At 39.0% G+C, this 20,046-nt stretch overlaps 1 long non-coding RNA gene across 1 annotated transcript in view; it reads left to right on the forward strand.

Annotated features, from left to right (window-relative positions):
- Window positions 1–3,098: 3,098 nt before the first annotated feature.
- The window catches only part of LOC119278439, a 32,960-nt gene continuing 16,012 nt past the window's right edge, over window positions 3,099–20,046 (forward strand). Inside the window, exons 1-12 of the long non-coding RNA XR_005137787.1 lie at window positions 3,099–3,251; window positions 4,111–4,215; window positions 4,438–4,530; window positions 5,034–5,108; window positions 5,311–5,425; window positions 5,618–5,722; window positions 5,947–6,039; window positions 6,543–6,617; window positions 6,820–6,934; window positions 7,184–7,256; window positions 7,583–7,659; window positions 12,469–12,592. This is a non-coding gene — a long non-coding RNA (uncharacterized LOC119278439). The remainder of the gene's footprint in view (window positions 3,252–4,110; window positions 4,216–4,437; window positions 4,531–5,033; window positions 5,109–5,310; window positions 5,426–5,617; window positions 5,723–5,946; window positions 6,040–6,542; window positions 6,618–6,819; window positions 6,935–7,183; window positions 7,257–7,582; window positions 7,660–12,468; window positions 12,593–20,046) is intronic.

A 20,046-nucleotide genomic window follows, 5' to 3' on the forward strand; every position in this document is an offset into this window, starting at 1 on the left:
AAATGTTAAGATTAGTAAAAAATAGATAGTTACCGTAGTAGCAAGGTCATTGCGTTTGACATTCTCATCAAGTGAGTCCCATACTTGGATCTCTCGTTTTTTGGCATTGGCGACTGCTAGATACCAATGGTAGCCCGGCATGTTGATCGGAATGAATAACTGGTGTAAATATCATACAAATCACAATCACAATTAGATATAATTATTAACAAATCATTAGACATATGAACTAAATAAAAACAATCCATAATTATATGCATGGATAACAAGACAACAACTAACCATATCTTGCTGTAGATAAGTATTAACATGACGCACGATGCGATGACATTTTGATGGGTCGATGTCTCTTTCACCGTCTTCTTTTATCTGGCCAGATACAAACTCGTGCTAATAATGTGTACCTTTTCACCCGCTCTGTCCTGTAGATGGTCGTGAGCAAGCATGCAATATATGTAAGCATTTATCACCTGTAAACAACATTTAGAATATATTAATATTTTATGATATTATATATTCTTCATATTATTGATTACAAAGTTTGTGCAATTGGTCTTACACCGTCATGTAAGAACATATCATTTTTTATAAGGCATTTTAAGTCGTCAGTTGCTAACAAGGCATCTCCAATGTCCACGAACTGGGTATTCTTGGGGGCAGACTTTATTGATTCAATAACTATAATATCTCTAGGGATACAAACATATTCTGTGAAATTCATAAAAAGTGAGACAACTTAGTAACAAAAAAAATGAGCCAACTTAGTTGAATACAAAAGGCAAGTTCTTTTTAAGATCAATAATAATATAAACATATACCTTGTGGGATAACACGCAAATTAGCATCCTTTTTTGGTTTGTTATGAGATATAACCTCTTCGACGTTATTATGTTATGAATATTCGGCCCCTTGCAGCGACATTGCATCTGAAACCTCCATGTATTCTTTCTGTGCATCTCCAAAGTCCATATCCATGTCTCCTATATTCTGATTAAACAAGAATATAAATAGACCATTCATATTATGATCTATAATATACATGTAAAGTAAGGTTAGCTATATGCACCGTGTGTCAGTGCGGACTGTCATCGTTACATCAGTGAGTATGTCGGAACCCATCACTTTATATCTATGCTGAAATATAAATAGGATTTTTTTGCATCATATAATGTGAAACTAACACAACTGTTTTATATGTGATAAGAAATGATTTTGATTATATTAGAAAAACATACAGTTCAAAACATTTTACTAATACATCAATTTAAGGACACAACAAACTATAATTTTCATATATAAGTAAGTGGTCATCTGAAATTGCTTAAATGATTTTAAATTAATTACATATGCTACTGAAATACGAGAAACAAAAAAGAACATGCTAACTAAACAACATTAACCAAGGATAGGTGTTTTTTATATGTTTTTGATCCTCTTAGTATATGTAATAACAATAATCACACTCTGGCCAGGTTAACATGCGCTAGGCAAAACACGGGAGCCTTCGCTGAAGGCAGGGGGCGACTGGGCTGGACCATTTGGATGTAACGAGCTCCAGCCGTGTAGAAAACTGGCTAAAAACTAACAACATGTAATATATATTAGAAAAAATATAAGGAGCAAATTTGTAATGGATTATGAACTATTGTAAAAAGCCACGGGCATGTTTTTGAAATAAGTTCAACACTGTTGTGACATGCAATGAACTCTGTATATTATAAAAATATGAAACAATATAAATAAAGAATAAAAAATTATAGAAAAAATATAAACAGAAAAAACAGAGAAAAAGGAAAAGAAAATAAACAAAAAACACAGCAATTGTATATTTATGTAATATAAGTTGAACAATTTTGTAATATATATTTCAATTTTTTCTAATATACAATTAACAAATTTTAACAAAACAGTGATTATATCTTCATTTAACATTTTATAATAAATGTTGAACAATTTTGTAATGGACGATGAGGTTTTCAAAAAAACATGAACATTTCCTTAATACCGTTGAACATTTTCGTGACATGCATTGAACTCCGTATATTGTAATAAAAACCAAACATTATAAATAAAGAATAAAAGAGTATTGGAAAATAATATGAACATAAAACAAATAACAAAAGAGATAAAGGAAAATAAAATAAACAAAAAAACACAATGATTATATATTTTTGTAATATAAGTTGAACTATGTTTTAATACATATTTGAAATTTTTGTAATATAAAGTTAACAAATTTAAAAAACATAGTGATTATATATTCATTGAACATTTTATAATAACTGTTGAACAATTTTGTAATGGATGATGAACTGTTGAAAAAAAACACGAACATTTCATTGATACTATTGAACACTTCTGTGACATGCAACGAACGCTGTATATTATAATAAAACAAAGCAATGTAACAAAAGAATAAAAAAGTAAGGGAAATAAAATATAAACAGAAACCCAAACAAATGAAGAGAAAAATGAAAAGAAAAAAACAAAAAAAAGCCAGGCCTGCCACGACGGGCCTGTTGTGCGGCCCGCCACCACGGCCCACCTGGCACGCAGGCCTCTAGGGCGGCACCAGAACTAAAGCGACGCGGCGCCGCCCGTTCCCCTCCCCCCGCCGCATTCTACCTTATCCTCTGGTCTCGCTCACTCTCTCATCTCCTCTCGTCTCACTCACACAAACCCTCTCGCTCTCCCCCCCGCCGCATCGCCGCCCGCGTCGACGAGCAGGAATCCCCACTCTCCCGCCCGCCGGCCACCGCATCGAATCATAGCATCCACTGACCTTGGGTCTGCCTGGTGTGGGCTGCGCGACAGAGCGGGACGGACGGGGCGCGCTTCCTGGAGCACCTGCGGGTGATGCATGCGGTGCCGTTCTGGTAGGATCCGCGGCGGCCCTACTCTGCGGCGATGTCGCAGCTGGATCCGCATCGACGCGTCACTATCTGCAACGACACTACTCCGGTAAGCCACTACCTATGCCTGACAAATCGATTCAACGCGGGCTGCTCAGATCCGCCCCCTCCTCGTCTTCTTAATCACTGAACTCCTTCTCTCTTCTCTCTGTGCCGCGGCACCATGAGCAAACCTCACATGCACGGCGAGGATGATGACTGTTTGCCAACGCCGCCGCCCTCGGCAAGGAGGGATGACATGCACAAGCACTAATCACGGATCCACGATGGCGCTCCTCTCCAGCGATGTAGCAGGTGGATCCGAGGCGACGCATCCCGATCTGCAACGCAACAGCTCCGGTACACCACTCCCCATGGCAGATCCGCCCCCTCCTTACCTTTCTGAGTGAAAAACCCTTTCTTGGTCGGTTTCTTATCATCGGCAATGCTTTCGGATTAAAGCTCTTTCGGCAAAGCTCTTGCACGTTCTCTAAAAACAATGTTATCAAATACCCTCAGATGTTCAGAAAACAAGTCCCGAACCAATAGAGGTTAGACTATAAAAGAATGTGCTGTGGCATATAATTAGCTTTCTGTTGGTCAAAAATGGCAAGTAGCGTTCTGAATATGTGTTGGTCAAAGCCTACATAGAGGGCATGCTAACTTCAGATGTTTAAGAGCATGATTAGTACAATCCTGTTATTATTAGGAGGAAGTGATGTATACATGACTTAGCCTGAAGGGGTCCTTGCTGTAGAAAAGTCTGATTCCTTGTGAGTTCCACGTGTTCCAGGAGACTGAGCAATTAGGATGGGAATTCTTATTTGATTTCTCTTTCCCTAGGGTGATGTGATACATGCATAGATTGTTACTCCCTTTATATTAACTAATGTTTGTATGTGTGAAATGTAAGGCTTTTGTTATTCCACATCAGTGACAAACTGACAACAATGACCAATGTGGATGCAAGCACTTACATCTGAAATCAATACGTGAAATGCAACTGCAGTAATGTGCTAGCGTAGCAAAAACCAACACAAGTAGAGAAAAAAAATATTGAGAAGTATTTCTGTTTTTAGATTGATGCACTATGAATGGTCCAATATTATGTTCAGTGTATATCTTCTGCTTGACAGTAAAAGGATCTTAATAACTTGCCGTGTGAGTGTTTTTTCTTCTGGTCAAAGCTAGGCATTAACTTTCAGTTTGCAACTTACAGCAACTGGCATCTCATGGACTGTTTGATGTATATGTGAAGGCGATGGGTGACACACACATTGATGATCATCACTCAAATGAGGATATTGCTTTAGCAATTGGAACGGTAATGTTTTTTTCTACCATTATTTTCTAACTTCGCATTAGTACTTCTAGAAACAGTTATACGGATTATTGTTTACCAGAAGTTGGGATATCCATCTTTACCTCACTGCTAAATTTTGCATGCTATATTTTTGTTCTTTACCTGATTCTGAACTATCCTAAGTTTAATGTCCTGCTATCTTTGGAACTTACTGTGGTGACTTGTTTTGGAATTTTCTTTTAGGCATTACTTCAAGCACTTGGTGACAGAAAAGGGATTAACAGGTCTGGGCATTTTACAACACCACTTGATGAGGCAGCAGTTGAGGATATACTGGTATGCAGGACCATCTTCTGCATTTAGATACTATGCCTACAACCTCCATTCAGGAGGGTGCATGTCTATGTTGGGAATTTATGAGCTTATGAAGCTCTCAACCTTTGCTAACACATAACTAAATTACAACTTCCATCTGTCTGGTTCTTAACTTGGATAATGACAAGGCATTAAAATGCCATGTTCTCTTAATAGATGATTTCTCATGTTATGATAGATTGGTATGTATGAAGATTTTGACTGTTGAGGACTATTATCAAGAATGCTAGTCCTTTGGCTTTATTTTTGTCATAGTTATTCTGACTCATCCATCTAACATAGGCTGAAAACTTGAATGATAGCAATCAAGATGTATTTATTTTACTCTATCTTAATTTTGGGTTACCTATTTTTTGCTCAACATTTCTGACAGTTTGTGAATATACAAATATCTACTGAATAATTAAATTCTGCCTTGTTGAGCTTACATGTTTGCTAGTCATTCTTTTTCCTCCTGTATACAGGGTCTATATGGTCGACCTCATTTGAGCTGCGGCTTAAGTATTCCTACCGAGAGAGTTGGCACATATGATACACAGGTAGTATTTGTTGTTCCCTATGTCCCATGTGCATCACCATGAAGAATCTCTTGGGAATATGATTTCGTTATAGATAAAAATAGTCTTTGATTGTAAATATTCACCATATTTTAAAGATTTCAAAATGAAGACTTTTTAGATGTTATCGTCTATTACCTGTAGTTATGCACATACCTTAACTGTTTTACGTTTCTCATGACAGATCTTTCCCAACCCTAGATATTCTCGCTGAGAGCTCCTTGATGGAATCACTAAGATGAACTTACAAGACAGGCATGGATAAAACCATGAGGTCCTCAAATGGACAGATTGCTCGGGTAAATTGTTCTGCTTGCTTAACTTTATGTTAAACTTTTGATACATTTTCAGATTGATGCACTCTGAATGGTCCAGTATTATGTTCTGTGTATATCTTCTGCTTGACAGTAGAAGGATCCTAATAACTTGCCGTGTGAGTGTTTTTTCTTCTGGTCAAAGCTAGGCATTAACTTTCAGTTTGCAACTTACAGCAACTGGCATCTCATGGATTGTTTGATGTATATGTGAAGGCGATGGGTGAAACACACATTGATGATCATCACTCAAATGAGGATATTGCTTTAGCAATTGGAATGGTAGCGTTTTTTTTTCTACCATTATTTTCTAACTTGGCATTAGTACTTCTAGAAACAGTTATATGGATTATTGTTTACCAGAAGTTGGGATATCCATCTTTACCTCACTGCTAAATTTTGCATGCTATATTTCTGTTTTTTACCTGATTCTGAACTATCCTAAGTTTAATGTCCTGCTATCTTTGGAACTTACTGTGGTGACTTGTTTTGGAATTTTCTTTTAGGCATTACTTCAAGCACTTGGTGACAAAAAAGGGATTAACAGGTTTGGGCATTTTACAGCACCACTTGATGAGGCAGCAGTTGAGGATATACTGGTATGCAGGACCATCTTCTGCATTTAGATACTATGCCTACAACCTCCATTGAGGAGGGTGCATGTCTATGTTGGGCATTTATGAGCTTATGAAGCTCTCAACCTTTGCTAACACATAAATAAATTACAACTTCCATCTGTCTGGTTCTTAACTTGGATAATGACAAGGCATTAAAATGCCATGTTTTCTTAATAGATGATTTCTCATGTTATGATAGATTGGTATGTATGAAGATTTTGACTGTTGAGGACTATTATCAAGAATGCTAGTCCTTTGGCTTTATTTTTGTCATAGTTATTCTGACTCATCCATCTAACATAGGCTGAAATATTGAATGATAGCAATCAAGATGTAATTATTTTACTCTATCTTAATTTTGGGTTACCTATTTTTTGCTCAACATTTCTGACATTTTGTGAATATACAAATATCTACTGAATAATTAAACTCTGCCTTGTTGAGCTTACATGTTTGCTAGTCATTCTTTTTCCTCCTGTATACAGGGTCTATCTGGTCGACCTCATTTGAGCTGCGGCTTAAGTATTCCTACCGAAAGAGTTGGCACATATGATACACAGGTAGTATTTGTTGTTCCCTATGTCCCATGTGCATCACCATGCAGAATCTCTTGGGAATATGATTTTGTTATAGATAAAAACAGTCTTTGATTGTAACTATTCACCATATTTTAAAGTTTTCAAAATGAAAACTTTTTAGATGTTATCATCTATTACCTGTAGTTATGCACATACCTTAACTGTTTTACGTTTCTCATGACAGATCTTTGCCAACCCTAAATATTCTCGCTGAGAGCTCCTTGATGGAATCACTAAGATGAACTTACAAGACAGGCATGGATAAAACCATGAGGTCCTCAAATGGACAGATTGCTCTGGTAAATTGTTCTGCTTGCTTAACTTTATGTTAAACTTTTAACTGTTCACTTGATTTTAGCACGACATACATAAAAATGCAAGATAAAACATACTTTTGATACTATGCATCAACCATACATGATCCTAATATAACAAATATTACACTTTTATAGAGAAGATAAATATCCAGAATTGTTAGTACCTAGAGGAACTCGCCTTCTTGATGCTCCTTGCTTACACAAGGTACTCCTTGGGAAATTTTCCTCCAGGTCTGCTGTTGTGATGGCCGAAGGAAGAGCAAGGAGAGGGAGGACGGATGATAGAGGAGAATAACATATATAGGTAGGCCACACGGAGAATAACTGGGTAGCAGATCATGGATGAATCTAGTTCTACCATATATAACATTGTTTTCTACCATATATACCATTGTGGATGGTGCAGATATATTTCCTTTTTCCATCTAATGCATACCTGTTAATAAATTAGAAAAGATGTAAAAAAATCATAACTTACTAAAAATATTTAAATTATTGTATTAATTAATTCACGGCATGCACACTAATCATTTTCCTGATTAGCTTATTCTGTATGATTTAACAGATTGTACTAATACTTATAATTCCATACTTTGGTAGTAATGTACAGTCTAAATGTACTATTTGCAGTTGTAATATATCAGAGACCACACAAGTTCGATGAATGCGTTCAATTCCAGTTTCTCCAAGGTTTCCAAATGCCAAAGGTAACCAATACTAATTCTGGATGCATGAAATCAACTTTCACTTTTAGCGCTGATGTTGATCAGTAGGCATTGACGTGGTATTTATGTATAGTTCTTTTTGCCAAATATAAGTCAGGACTTTATGGTTCGTGCATTAATACGGGAGTTGTATGATTTATAGAAGCATAGTAAGCTATTAATCTACTGCGTACTATGGTAGTAATACAACTTACATTCACTGCTATAATTCAGCCTTTGGTGTGAACCTAAGACAACATACAACAATTGAATATTGCAGAATTTTGAGAACTCTTGGCCTACCTAGAAAGATATAAATATTTGCAACAAAATTGCTCTCAAAAATCTATCTTCTGCCACCTAGAGAGCCCGAAGACCACCTGAACTTTCAATCAAATGTATGATTAATCACTACACATCAACATTAGCTACCCCATATTCCAAGTGTAATAAACAGATCGAGTTTAATAATGGTCCCACATACTCCAAGTTTTCCTTGCTATTGTGATTCCGACCTGTGCACAAAAATAGTCAGAAATTAACTGACATAGACAGAGGAATTAGCGGGGAAGAAGACATAGAGGAATAGTACATGCTACAGAGTAATCGTCGGATGAACCACATGAGAGAGCACAACCAGCTTCCTCTTCCCAGCGCCAAGCCGCCAACCCCTCTGCATTCTCCGAGAGCAGAGCAGAGCACAACCGACAACACGCCTGCTTCACGCACTTACAGGAAACCCCTCTCCATGCTCGGGTGTAGTCGTGCCCCTGCCCACCAAGGCACCAACTGCGTACACCAGGCCGGCCGCGCACTCATGCCATCTGCTCTTTGACCGCTCCGCCACCGAAACGAAACCTGTCCGAGGCAATGGCTGAATTAATCTTCACCTGAACCATGAAGCGTGGCTGCGACCTACTCTCGACCCGGATGCCGTACCCACTACCTCAGCTTCTTGCTCGTCCTCTTCTTCCTTAGAGTATTCCTGCTCATCCCAAATTCCTAGCGTGGCAGAGGTTAGAGCAGAGGGCGAGGTCTCACGATGGTGCCGACAAATTAGTGGAATAGGATGATGGAGGAAGAAGGAGAACTCCTTATGTGCCATCAACGACCGCTCGTCGACATCCAAGACGCTCATGAACCATAGCTAACCCACGTCCGCAATGGGAGTGATCCTCGGCATAATTTTACGTGAATTGAGCGGGGCACGACGGGTGAATATTCGTCCGGCCGGCAGAGTATAGACCGTCAATTAATTGCTACGTGCAATCCTAACCTCCGCTTTAGGCCGTTAGATATCATTAAGTGGGATAATCTGATGGCACCAATTAATCTTGGTACACAAAATGGGGTGGTTATATAAAAGAAAATTCTATTTTGGTTAATAGTAGTATAGATATTAACTTACTAATGTGTGCATCCATTGTTTTCTTAATATTATTTGAATGTTCTACACGATGATAGCGTGTCTAAAATTAAATGGTAGAGGAAATGATAGGGGGTTTTGAGCTGGATGCAGGCATTGATAAATGTGACGATTTCCGCTCTGTACCTCTTAGAGGAAAATGACAGTAGGTGCAGAAACCGTTGGAGGAACATTGCTGCCGCCGAAGGATGTAAATATCCTGTGCACACACATGCATTTGGCTATTTTATGGAAACCATTAAACCCTGGCGCCTCATCTCCTCTAGCGTCATGCCATATTACCCCTGTACAGCTTCTGAAATGGGGCTCACTAATCATCCATGGCACACAACCGAATGATTCGTTCATGACGTTGCAACAAAATCAATTAATAATCGAACAATTTGGTAGTAAAACCAAACTTCAATAATACCAAAACCACAAAATGTTTGAATAGTTTGATAATACCAAAACATCCTCAATTTTTTGAACATACGTCTATAGAAGACCCCGTAAAGTTAGTATCGAAGTATTCTTATCAAAAATAAATAATTATCAAATCGATCCCTAACAAATCTGAAGTATAGGAAAATATTATTGGCATATCTGCATGCATTAGTCCATCTTCAGTTGGTTAAAGCCCTCAGGGCCGCTCTAATCTCTGGCGGGATGTTTGCAGCAGCTTCATTGTCTTTGAACATTAGCATCTGGACCGTAACTTGGCGTTTGAGCTGTATTGGATCCTATGAAAGGTGCAAAAACTCAATCATTTAATAAACTGGTTGGATAATAAGTAGCACACATCAACTCATCATTTATGTACTTACGATAGTGTTCATCCAGTCCATGCTACGCAAACGACCATTCTGGTGGGCCATCTCCTGTAGCACAAAGAAGCCGGAATGTTTGCTACGACAAAAAAAATTAAACATTATAACGGTCTGCATCTTATGTATGCGACCAATTTAGTAGCTTACCGACGAGCAGCACAGGACATGGTATCTTGTTCCCAATCCATGATTTGGGTATTCCAATAAGTGATCCTAGTCTGCAACACAGTGTTGAATTCTTCCTTCAGCAGTGTGATTTCCTTCCTCATCAATATGTTATGAGCGCTATCTTCAGGATCAAACGTGTTGAAGGATGGATCCATCACGACAACCCTCCTCCTCAGCCGATTGACTACAAGTAATCCGTACGACGAATCCAAAAGTTTCAACGGTAGTAGATACTGTTTCAGGTCGACACATGTCAATTGGTATTATAATAAGTAAAACTAACTTAAAGAATGAGCGTCTCTTACAATTAGTGAGTTGAACACATCATATTTAGAAACAGGCTGGAGCACAACATAGTTAATAAGCGTCCTGATGCGCTCTCCTTGAGTCATCCAGGAGTACCTCAGGGCCTGTGACTGAGCATGAAACTGCAAGTCAAAATAATGTTTGCTCCCAACCCAGTTGGTGCCTGCGGTCCTCTCTACTTCACCGCTCGCAAGCTTACATACAACATTCGGGATGAAATTTTGTATGAAAAAAGGGTGTCCTGGATCATTCGGAGGCTGATGTCGATCTGGTACGGCCGGGAGCTTCTTATCCATATTGAGCTGGAAAAAAATGCCCAACAACATTTAGGAAAAGACCTCAATGGTCATCTTCTAGTTTAACATTGTCTATACTAACCTATAAACCGAATTCATGTTTAGATTGGCTATCTTTCCTTGCTGTGTAAAAGAGTGTTACAACATGATTTGTATATAGCAAAAGAATTTATAATAAGACAACTTACTTTAATGTATCTTGGTCTCGAATGCCCATGATAAAGTCAAATGTGTATTCGAGTGCATCTTCCACGGCATGCATTGGTGGGGGCAAAAGAACCATGGGCGCAGGCACATCCTCATGGGGCCCGGGAACATCCTCCTGGGCCGCAGGCGCACCCTCTTGGGGTGCGTGCGCAGCGTTTCCAATGATCTCCACCATGGGATAGAAAATTAGTTCTCGATTGTAATTTGCTGATGGGATATATGTGAACTTGGGTGGGTTCATAAATAGTAGGCAGACGGAGTTTACATTGGAGAGTTGATATTGCCTTCCAAATGATCAACGTCGTTTAATTAAATCAGTTATTCATTTCCATGTATAAAATATTTTTTCTTGTGGACGGATATGATCTTTCTCCCAGTATCAGATAATATTTTCCCGATTCAATTATTTCAGGCACTTATTTTGTAAATGCAACAGAAAAGGAAATAAAATAAACAACGGTGTAACAGTTCAAAAAATATATACACTAAAATATATAACACATACACAACCAAACATAATATAGTGGACTACCATGGTAAATTATGTCTAGCCTGCTGTGTTGCCCAACTTATATCTAGCCTGCTGTGTACGAGAGTAATATGAAGAGCAACATATCTTACTGTAGTGCCTCATCGTCCTGGACAACAGTGATAAGTTGAAAAATGTATTCAATGGCATCTTCTAGGGCATTCACGTTGCCCGCAACCTCCTGAGGGGCAGGCAAAGCCTCATGTGGTGCGAGCTGAACATCCACTGGCTCGTGCACAACCACCATTGATGAGAGTAGTGAGTGATCGAAAATTGGTGAAACCTGGGGTGGGTGTTTAAACAGGAGCTCCTCGTCGGTTATATGGCACGATCAGATACTGTTTGGCAGCTGCATCATATAGACTTTAGTGCCTTCAAAATATCACGGCAACTCCCAATGTTGAAAGCCAAATAATAAGAAAAAATATGTTAAGACATGGCAAGCGTGTTTATATATTTGTAGAATATTATTACACATTATTTATTGTAATGCATGTAGATTGGTTTTATATTTTTCTTACTATATTTAGAGTGCATGACGTACATTTATAATAAATACTTCTAAAATTTACTAATACACGACAAATTCTGAAATTTATGTTGAACGGTGTTTTCTTCAAATGCATGAACACTTCATTCAAATTGGTGACAGCTGTAATATTTTCTTACATTTCATTGTTCAAACAGGAAAGAGGACATCAAAAAATAAGCATGAATTAGGGAAATAATTAAAAATAAACCTATTGAGATCAGCTTACAACTATTTATTGCATTTAATGTGTAATACCTATTGAGATGCATATGCCTATTTTTCCGTCCTCTGAAGCAGTCATTAGTGCCTCCTTTATTTTATTGTTATTTAACATCATAGGTATGTATATGTGGCTATTATGTTTAGAGAATGTTCATCCGTACAACACAAATGTTTTCTTCCTACCCACGCCCCCCTCAAATTTGAAAATGTTGGTAACGTATAAGGTTTGTGGAAAAATGCTGACACCTTCTTGTACTTTATATAGTAATAACTAAGAATACACTTTGATGGGGGCTTATGTTGGTTACTCTAATCAGGAACACATACAATATAATCAGCTGGTTATCAGAGACATCATGAGCATGACAGAGATATGTACATCATGAGCATGACAGAGATATGTGGACCATGTGCGAACTTGAAGATCAAAGGCAATTGAAGGTACGTGCATTATATCCAGCATGTTTTTAATTTGGCTATTCCATAGATTGCATGTGAGGATGGCCGTCAAAATAAACCTCGTATCATGTAGCAGTGCGTGTATGAATGGAGTTACACGATACGAGTTAGTATATGATGTGAGGCATGGCTGTAAACCTCACTTGCCGGCTGAACCTGCCATGGTCCATTACAAAATGCATCCTATTCACCTGGAGCAACAAACCTGCTCCTGACTGCACGGGTATTATAGCACAAAACATACATAGAAGTCAAAATTAATAGATAGAACCAAAACGAGCAGACAACATTGAAGCGAATAGGAAGCTAGAGGGATCCATAAAATCCTTTATTCCTTGCATATATATGGCATCCAATACATTATTCATATTGCCAAAAGGATAAATCTCTATTTGATCCCTACCAAAGTTCTATTAGCTTATTATATTTGCGACATTTGACTATGCATCAATACATAGTCATTCGTCCAAAAACCTCAAGGACGCTGTAATTTCAGCTGGAATGTTTCCACCTGCTTCGTTGCCTTTGATCATCAGCATCTGGACCAACAATTGCTTTCTGAGCTGTATTGAATCCTAGAAAACATAAACAAAAAATTAATAACTTGTTGAAAAATTAATTGCACAACAGGCATACGTGATAGGAAGAACATAAATTTATAATTAACAATGTTATGGAAGACATAAACTTGTTATATATGCACGTACCGAAGTCCTGGACATGTTATGCCCGCGAGTATCATCTTGGTGAGCCATCTCCTGTAGGACTTTCAATCCAGAATCTAGGCTGTGAACAAAAGTCTACATATATTAGAACCTATAGCTGTGTGGCTATAATATGCACGACCAATTTAAACAATTACCGTGGGGCTGTAATAAATGTATGATCTTGTGGCCAATCAACGAGATGGGGATTCAAACCAGGCCTCCCCTGTTGCAACACACTACCAAATTCTTGCAAAACTATACGTGCTTCCTTTTTAAGTTCCTTGTCATGAAAGTCCTCTGAGCCTAAGAATGACTCATTGGAATGATCAATCATGAGAGTCCTCCTACTTTCAATATTAACTGCAACGAGGCCGTAGGAGGAATCCACCAAATACAACGGCAATAGATACTGCGATAGGTATACAAAGTTAATGGTGAACAAATTGTATACAAACCAATTGTTAAGAATGAAAATCCTTACAATGGACGGGGTCATGAGCACGTCGTATTTCGGCAAAGGCCATACAATGACATTGTTAATCAACAAATTGGTGCGTTCAGCTTGGCCTAAGCCAGTCTGAATCAGCACCCGTGCTAGGCGATGGAATCGCAAATCAAACATATGCGTGGAGCCAACAAAGTCTGATCCTGCATTCCTCTGTATCGCGTCGCTAGTAAGCTTACGCACTGCAAGATCGAAGCAGTTCGAATTGACCCATGTATCAACTCGCATGGTGTCTTGGATAGTCCGTAGGCTTAATTCGATCACGAATGGACGAGGGCTCCTTATCCATTTGTGCTGCAAACAAAACAGCATGATAGCAAAGCTGTTAGAAAAATAAGGCTACCAAAATAATGTAATACTTCAATTAGTGGGCTAGCAGTAGTACATTTTTTCCAAACTTTGGACTGGTCTGGAATGTATGTATCTTCTAAATGGAATTGTAGTGTCAAAAACAGGAGAGAAGTACTATTCATTGAGATAAACAAATCTATTATGACAGTTATGAACAAATCTGTAGATGGCACATGTATCATACACCAGGACCCGTTGCAATATTCTACCGTGGCTTACAAATCTGTAGATGGCACATGGTAGTTTAAGCTAACGTGGTGTGGATGGTACTATCATGGGGTAATGTAAAAGGATAATATTAGAACATGGCCATTTTTTTGCAACCTCTACGTTAGATCATAAAACCTTATTTACAAATGATAGCATGATCCTAGCCAGTAAATGCATGCAATAAAATATGAACGTGGCCAACTAATCGCCCTGGATTAGGTGAAAGAACGGGTTTTTACTCGGTTTTAAAATAATAAGACAATAATACAAACTATAATGGCAGTGATCTGCAGCTAACAATTGCAATTAAAGTATAGATGGAGTTTAGGGCTGCCAGAACAAACTCTAATTCCTCCTCGTCTGAGGACACCATGACGTAGTTGTAGATGTACTCGACTGCGTCGTCCACTCCATAAAAAATGGGCATAGCAGCCATTACCGCGGACAGAAAGTCGTCTTAGCACCAGGATGAGCGAGCGAGGGGGCATTAGACAATGGTGGACTCACAGACGGGCCATATATATGATAGTCGGAGGGGAATTGTCCTTCCGCCCGGTCGGTGAGGCATTAGCATGTTGTATGGATTGGGAGGTGCCCATATCATTCCATCCGCGCATGTATCCATTACAAAACCTTCCTAAAAAACGGACAAGCTTATATTTTTATCCCATACTACAATAGGCAAATATATAAACGCCGAATATAATTCTATTATAGACGTCCCCCTTTCCAGATCGGAAGCAGGAGGATTTAACTTTCCTTATAAGCAAAACATTCTAAGGGAAAATTAATGGCCAAACTGGGAAACCCAGTGAACGTATGGTAGGATACTACATCGTATTGGAAGGAAATGATTTTAATGAATCGTTGTCATGTACTCGGGAGGTGGCCCATATCCTTCCATAATTATAAGTTGCCATAACAAAAACTATAGACATGACGATATAATCCATAGGCGCCTGTACGTTGCAACGGGGTATATATATATTTTCAGTGGTTCAACACCTATATAACATAATATAACCTATCCCATGTGGAAAAATCTATAACTTTACTGTTAATTGAATTATGCAACTACAGCCCACTTCTTTTACATGTATTGTTCGATATTCTTAACGCACGGGTATATCTCGATGGAGAGAAAAATTTGAGTTATAAAATACGTTTTTGCTGATGCACGTCTACATGTGCTTTAAGTAGTATTGTGCATCTAAATCACATGTAATTGGCGTGGGTAGCTTTAATATTTATTTTTATGTTTGAGTGCCTCATATCAATGTGGAATAACTAAGACACATAGGACGCCTTTTGGATCTGAATATTCCCGCCAAACATGTCTATAGTTTTCTTGATCACTAAAATACAACAGTAGTGAGTATTGTCATAATATAATAGTGCATGAAACACCTCACGTTGGCCTTTTATTCGCGCAAATCTTTAAAGATCAAGTAAGAGTTTGTAATGCTCATAGCCTTAAGAAAAATAGAAGTCGTAAAGGAAAAAATGAAGCAAATATTGTTTGCTTTATATTCCAACTGGAACTTAATCCTTACATGCGCGCCATGCGCGCACCATCATGTTAGGATTAATAAAGCATAAATGGAGGGGGGATAAGAGAGGGAGAACATGGACCAGAGAACTCAAGCGGATGGGGGCAAGCATGCGCATTCTTATCCAAGGATCATGCCTGTGTTGGGATCTCACGAGGATGCTCTAATTTATTCTATGATACTTCTGACGTCCATTGTTCCTTCCTTGAACAACACGATTGACGTACGCACGTGTTTCATCAAGTGTAGTCAGGCTGGCTTCATGGATATCTACAATAACAATCATTGTTATATAGTAGTGAAATTATATTACAGAAAAAATATATTGAAAACAAATTTAAAACATAACGCAGCCCCTACCTTGTAGATAATGATGATCATCATTAATATTGGGAGTGAAGAAGAATGTGCTCTCCCTCATAGTTTGCAAGCAACACTGCCTCTGATTTACCTGTACGTAAGTTACAACAAACTTCTCGAACAGATTGTCAGTGCATTGCAAACGCCAAAACTGAGGCCCAACATGCTCTCCACGTACACGTAAGAAAATAATCTGCCATCTACAAACAAATACAAATGTTTCTATCATTGCAACAATAGAATTACAAAAAGAAGCATATGGTTATCTCATATTATAATTGGCGCTTACTGAAAGTTCATGAGGCCAATCTCGAGGGAAGGGACGCGGCGCATATATATCGTATCCCACTTAAATTCTATCTGACCAACATAGGCAAGGATAGCAACCACATCTGCAAATATGAAATCACAATGAGACTCTGAGTTGTACGGAGTAATATGCAAAAACAACTAACTAAATAATGCACCCGTTATGGTTTTGTCTCGTAGCTCAAAGATTTCTCCAAATTGTGGGAAGGACGGTGGGCAAATTATCGACGTTATCTGCTGCGCCGACATCGTAACCTCGGTCGTAGAACTTAGCGTGATCACAAAGTCCATGGATAGGTAACAGATATGTCCATCTGGCATTTCTGTGGGGTTGAACCCGACGCGATTGAAATCATAGGTCCTACCGGTTTCTAGCACGCTGTTGAAACGGATTGCCTGGTTGTTGCATGCAATCGCTTCCATCTTTGTTCCCTAATATATTTACATGAAACATAACAACATTGAGCAAAAAAAAACATTTATATCAACATTATTTAAAAAAATGTGGGCTAAAAAGTATTCTTACATGCCGATCGAGTAGTATGCACTGAAAGTACAAGTTTCCCATGCCATTCTCTTTGATGTGAGCCTTCCACATGACTCTAGCTTGAATAATCCAGCAATCATGATATATGTGTTCCATTTGGACGCGATGAAAATTCATGTTCCTGTGCGTATAAAAAAACAATTCATGCCAAGGAGCATAAAATTTAGCAGCCAACGAGCATAACATTCTAGTGGCCCAATACAAATCATGCCAAATTAATACATATTATTAATGTTCTGCTTATTTGTTTTCTTCTTGCAAAAAGATCTATTGCATATGGGATAAAAATGTTTTTGAAAACATGCAGTACCCAATGCTTACCAAAAACAACCCAAACGAGATTACAGCCAGACCATCAATCTATCAGCTTAAAAAATATATAAATGAATGCTAATCTAATAGTAATATAATCAGGTGATTGTGTTAGTGCCTGCTACATCTGGTTTGTACACGATGAAAATAAAAGATTATGTAATTCAGACTCACTGTGCATCTGGTTTTAACTAATATACAAGATGAAAACAAGCCGACAATAAATGATTTGGTCGCCAAGCCTATTACTATGTTCTAGTGTATCCAATGTGCAAAACAATGATGATTATTTCAAGAAAAAAACCCGTTATATAGTGATGGCAAATAGACGTACTAAAAGATTATTTTATCTTGCCTGTTCAACGGAGGGGAGATGAGTTGAATGACGACAGCAGCTGGCGGCGGCGCCACCACCCTCTTAGATGTGATCGATCCGTATGAGATCACCATGGTCGTCGTGGAGGAGATGCTAGTTACAATGTAGAAAATTTGTGGGCAGCGGTGATTATTTATATACTAGTAGAATGCCCGTGCGTTGCTACGGGCTATAATGTATATAAATGAATCAAATAAATGATTAAGGTCACCTCTATGGTCGAAGCTCATTTCTTCCTCGTACGTCCGGACATGTTCGGACTTCAAACGGGCGCCCAACGGTCTCAAAACTCAACCGACTGGACAGTCCGGGCTAAACCCGGGCATGGGCAGCCCGGCCCGACGACCCGGCCCGAAAAACCCGGGCCGGGCCAGGTCGGGCTTGACATTCAGGCCAGGCTCGGGCTTTGTTTTGCAGCCCGAAAGATAATTCAGGCCGGGCTCTAGCTTCAATTTTTCTGTATTTCAGGCCGGGCTTTCGGGCTTCGGGCCGGGCTTGCACGTGCGCGTACTAAAAAACAGCATTCGGACCGGGCTTTCGGGCTTCGGGCTTGATTTTGGGCCGGGCTCGGGCTTGAAAACAGGGAGTATTTCAGGCTTCGGGCTGGGCTCGGGCTTGAGAAATGAAGGTCGGGCTTTTACAAGCCCGGCCCGAAACCCGGCCCGGCCCGACGTTTGCCCGGGTTTAGTACAGGCTGCCCCAAATCCATCTCATATATGGGGAGCAATGTCGTTGTCCGAACTATCCGCCATGTTATTTCCAACACGCGGTCCCAACACAACACAAAACCCCACACCATGAGGCACCCTTCCCTCATGTCGGACCCTCTCTCCTTCCAGCTCAGTTTCCCACCATAGCCTAATATTTCTCGCTGGAGCCCTCTACTTTATAACCGGATGAGACTCACCTCACTTTCGTCCTGGCGCCCTCTTCCCTTCATACCATACTTCCCCACGAACCACCAAGGAGGAGTGCCCCCACCAACCGCTTGCTCTCCGTCATGATCCCCTCCTCCCGTGTTCGTGCCGATCCGCCACGACCATCAAGGCAGAGGAGGCGTGCGCCGCCCATGACGACCCCAAGCCAAGAAGGCAAATTCGATGTCTCATGAGGCATTGCCATGTTGTAACATACAGTTGAATGTCATGCATTACCACAAAACAAAAATATGATGGCTGTTGTTGGGGATGCAACTAATACGCCACCGCGTCTGTTATTAACTATTAAAACAACAAACTAATGCATTTACCCTTCTATCCTAAAAAATATATTGTATGACCTGATCAAAAAAATATGACTGCCTTATCCAATTTGCCACTTTTTCTTAAGTAGGGAAAATATTCCGCTCACATTCGTAACTGAACAAATCAACCACAGCCTCCAACCCGCTCACTCTCAACTCTCACTCCTATCACAAAATCCACTAAAAAGAGATGTGAAGTATTTCTAAATCCCTGCCAAAAGAATATATATTACCAATAGTCCAGTACCGACCTTGTGAATTTGGTTTGTTATTCAAGTCATGGCCGCAACAACACTTTTTCTATTCTCTGTTCATTATGGAAATCAGCGTAAGTTGTGTTATCATCAGAAAAAGATCAGATTTCAAAGTTATTTATCCAATTATCTTTCATATTCGTATTGACATTGTGCAGTTTCCTTGCAAATGTGTATCTTTGGATGGCCTTTAACTAAGTACATTCATATATAATGCTCTAGCACCACGTTGGAAGTTATAGCAATGCTTCATAATTTGATATTGGCTTATGGCAAAGTATTACATCACCAAATTATAACGACAATAATTTTATGAACCGAATTAGCAACATCAGTTTTAACAGCAGAGTAAAAACTTGTTATTAGCGAGTTTCAAATGAAAGAATAGTCAGGGTAGACATCAAGCGATGAACAAGCATAATATTTGTTCGTTTCCACTTGAAATTTGTCATATCAAGTGTCTTGCCTGCATCGATAAGACTTTTGGACTTCCTTCAGTACAAACATCAATACTCTGCATAAAGTAGCAGCAGTGATAAATGATAATCAACATTTAAAAGTTCCATAAAGGGACATGATGAAAGCTCACAAAACACTAACCTGATAGCAATTGTATCTGATGACAATATTATTGTGAGTGAAAAGAAAAAAATATTAGTTATCGTTGTTTCTGTCTGCCTCCCCAACAAATGAAACCTGAGGAGTCATATTG

The sequence above is a fragment of the Triticum dicoccoides genome, chromosome 3B (genome assembly GCF_002162155.2).
Source record: "Triticum dicoccoides isolate Atlit2015 ecotype Zavitan chromosome 3B, WEW_v2.0, whole genome shotgun sequence".
In the NCBI taxonomy this organism is placed as follows: Eukaryota; Viridiplantae; Streptophyta; class Magnoliopsida; order Poales; family Poaceae; genus Triticum; species Triticum dicoccoides.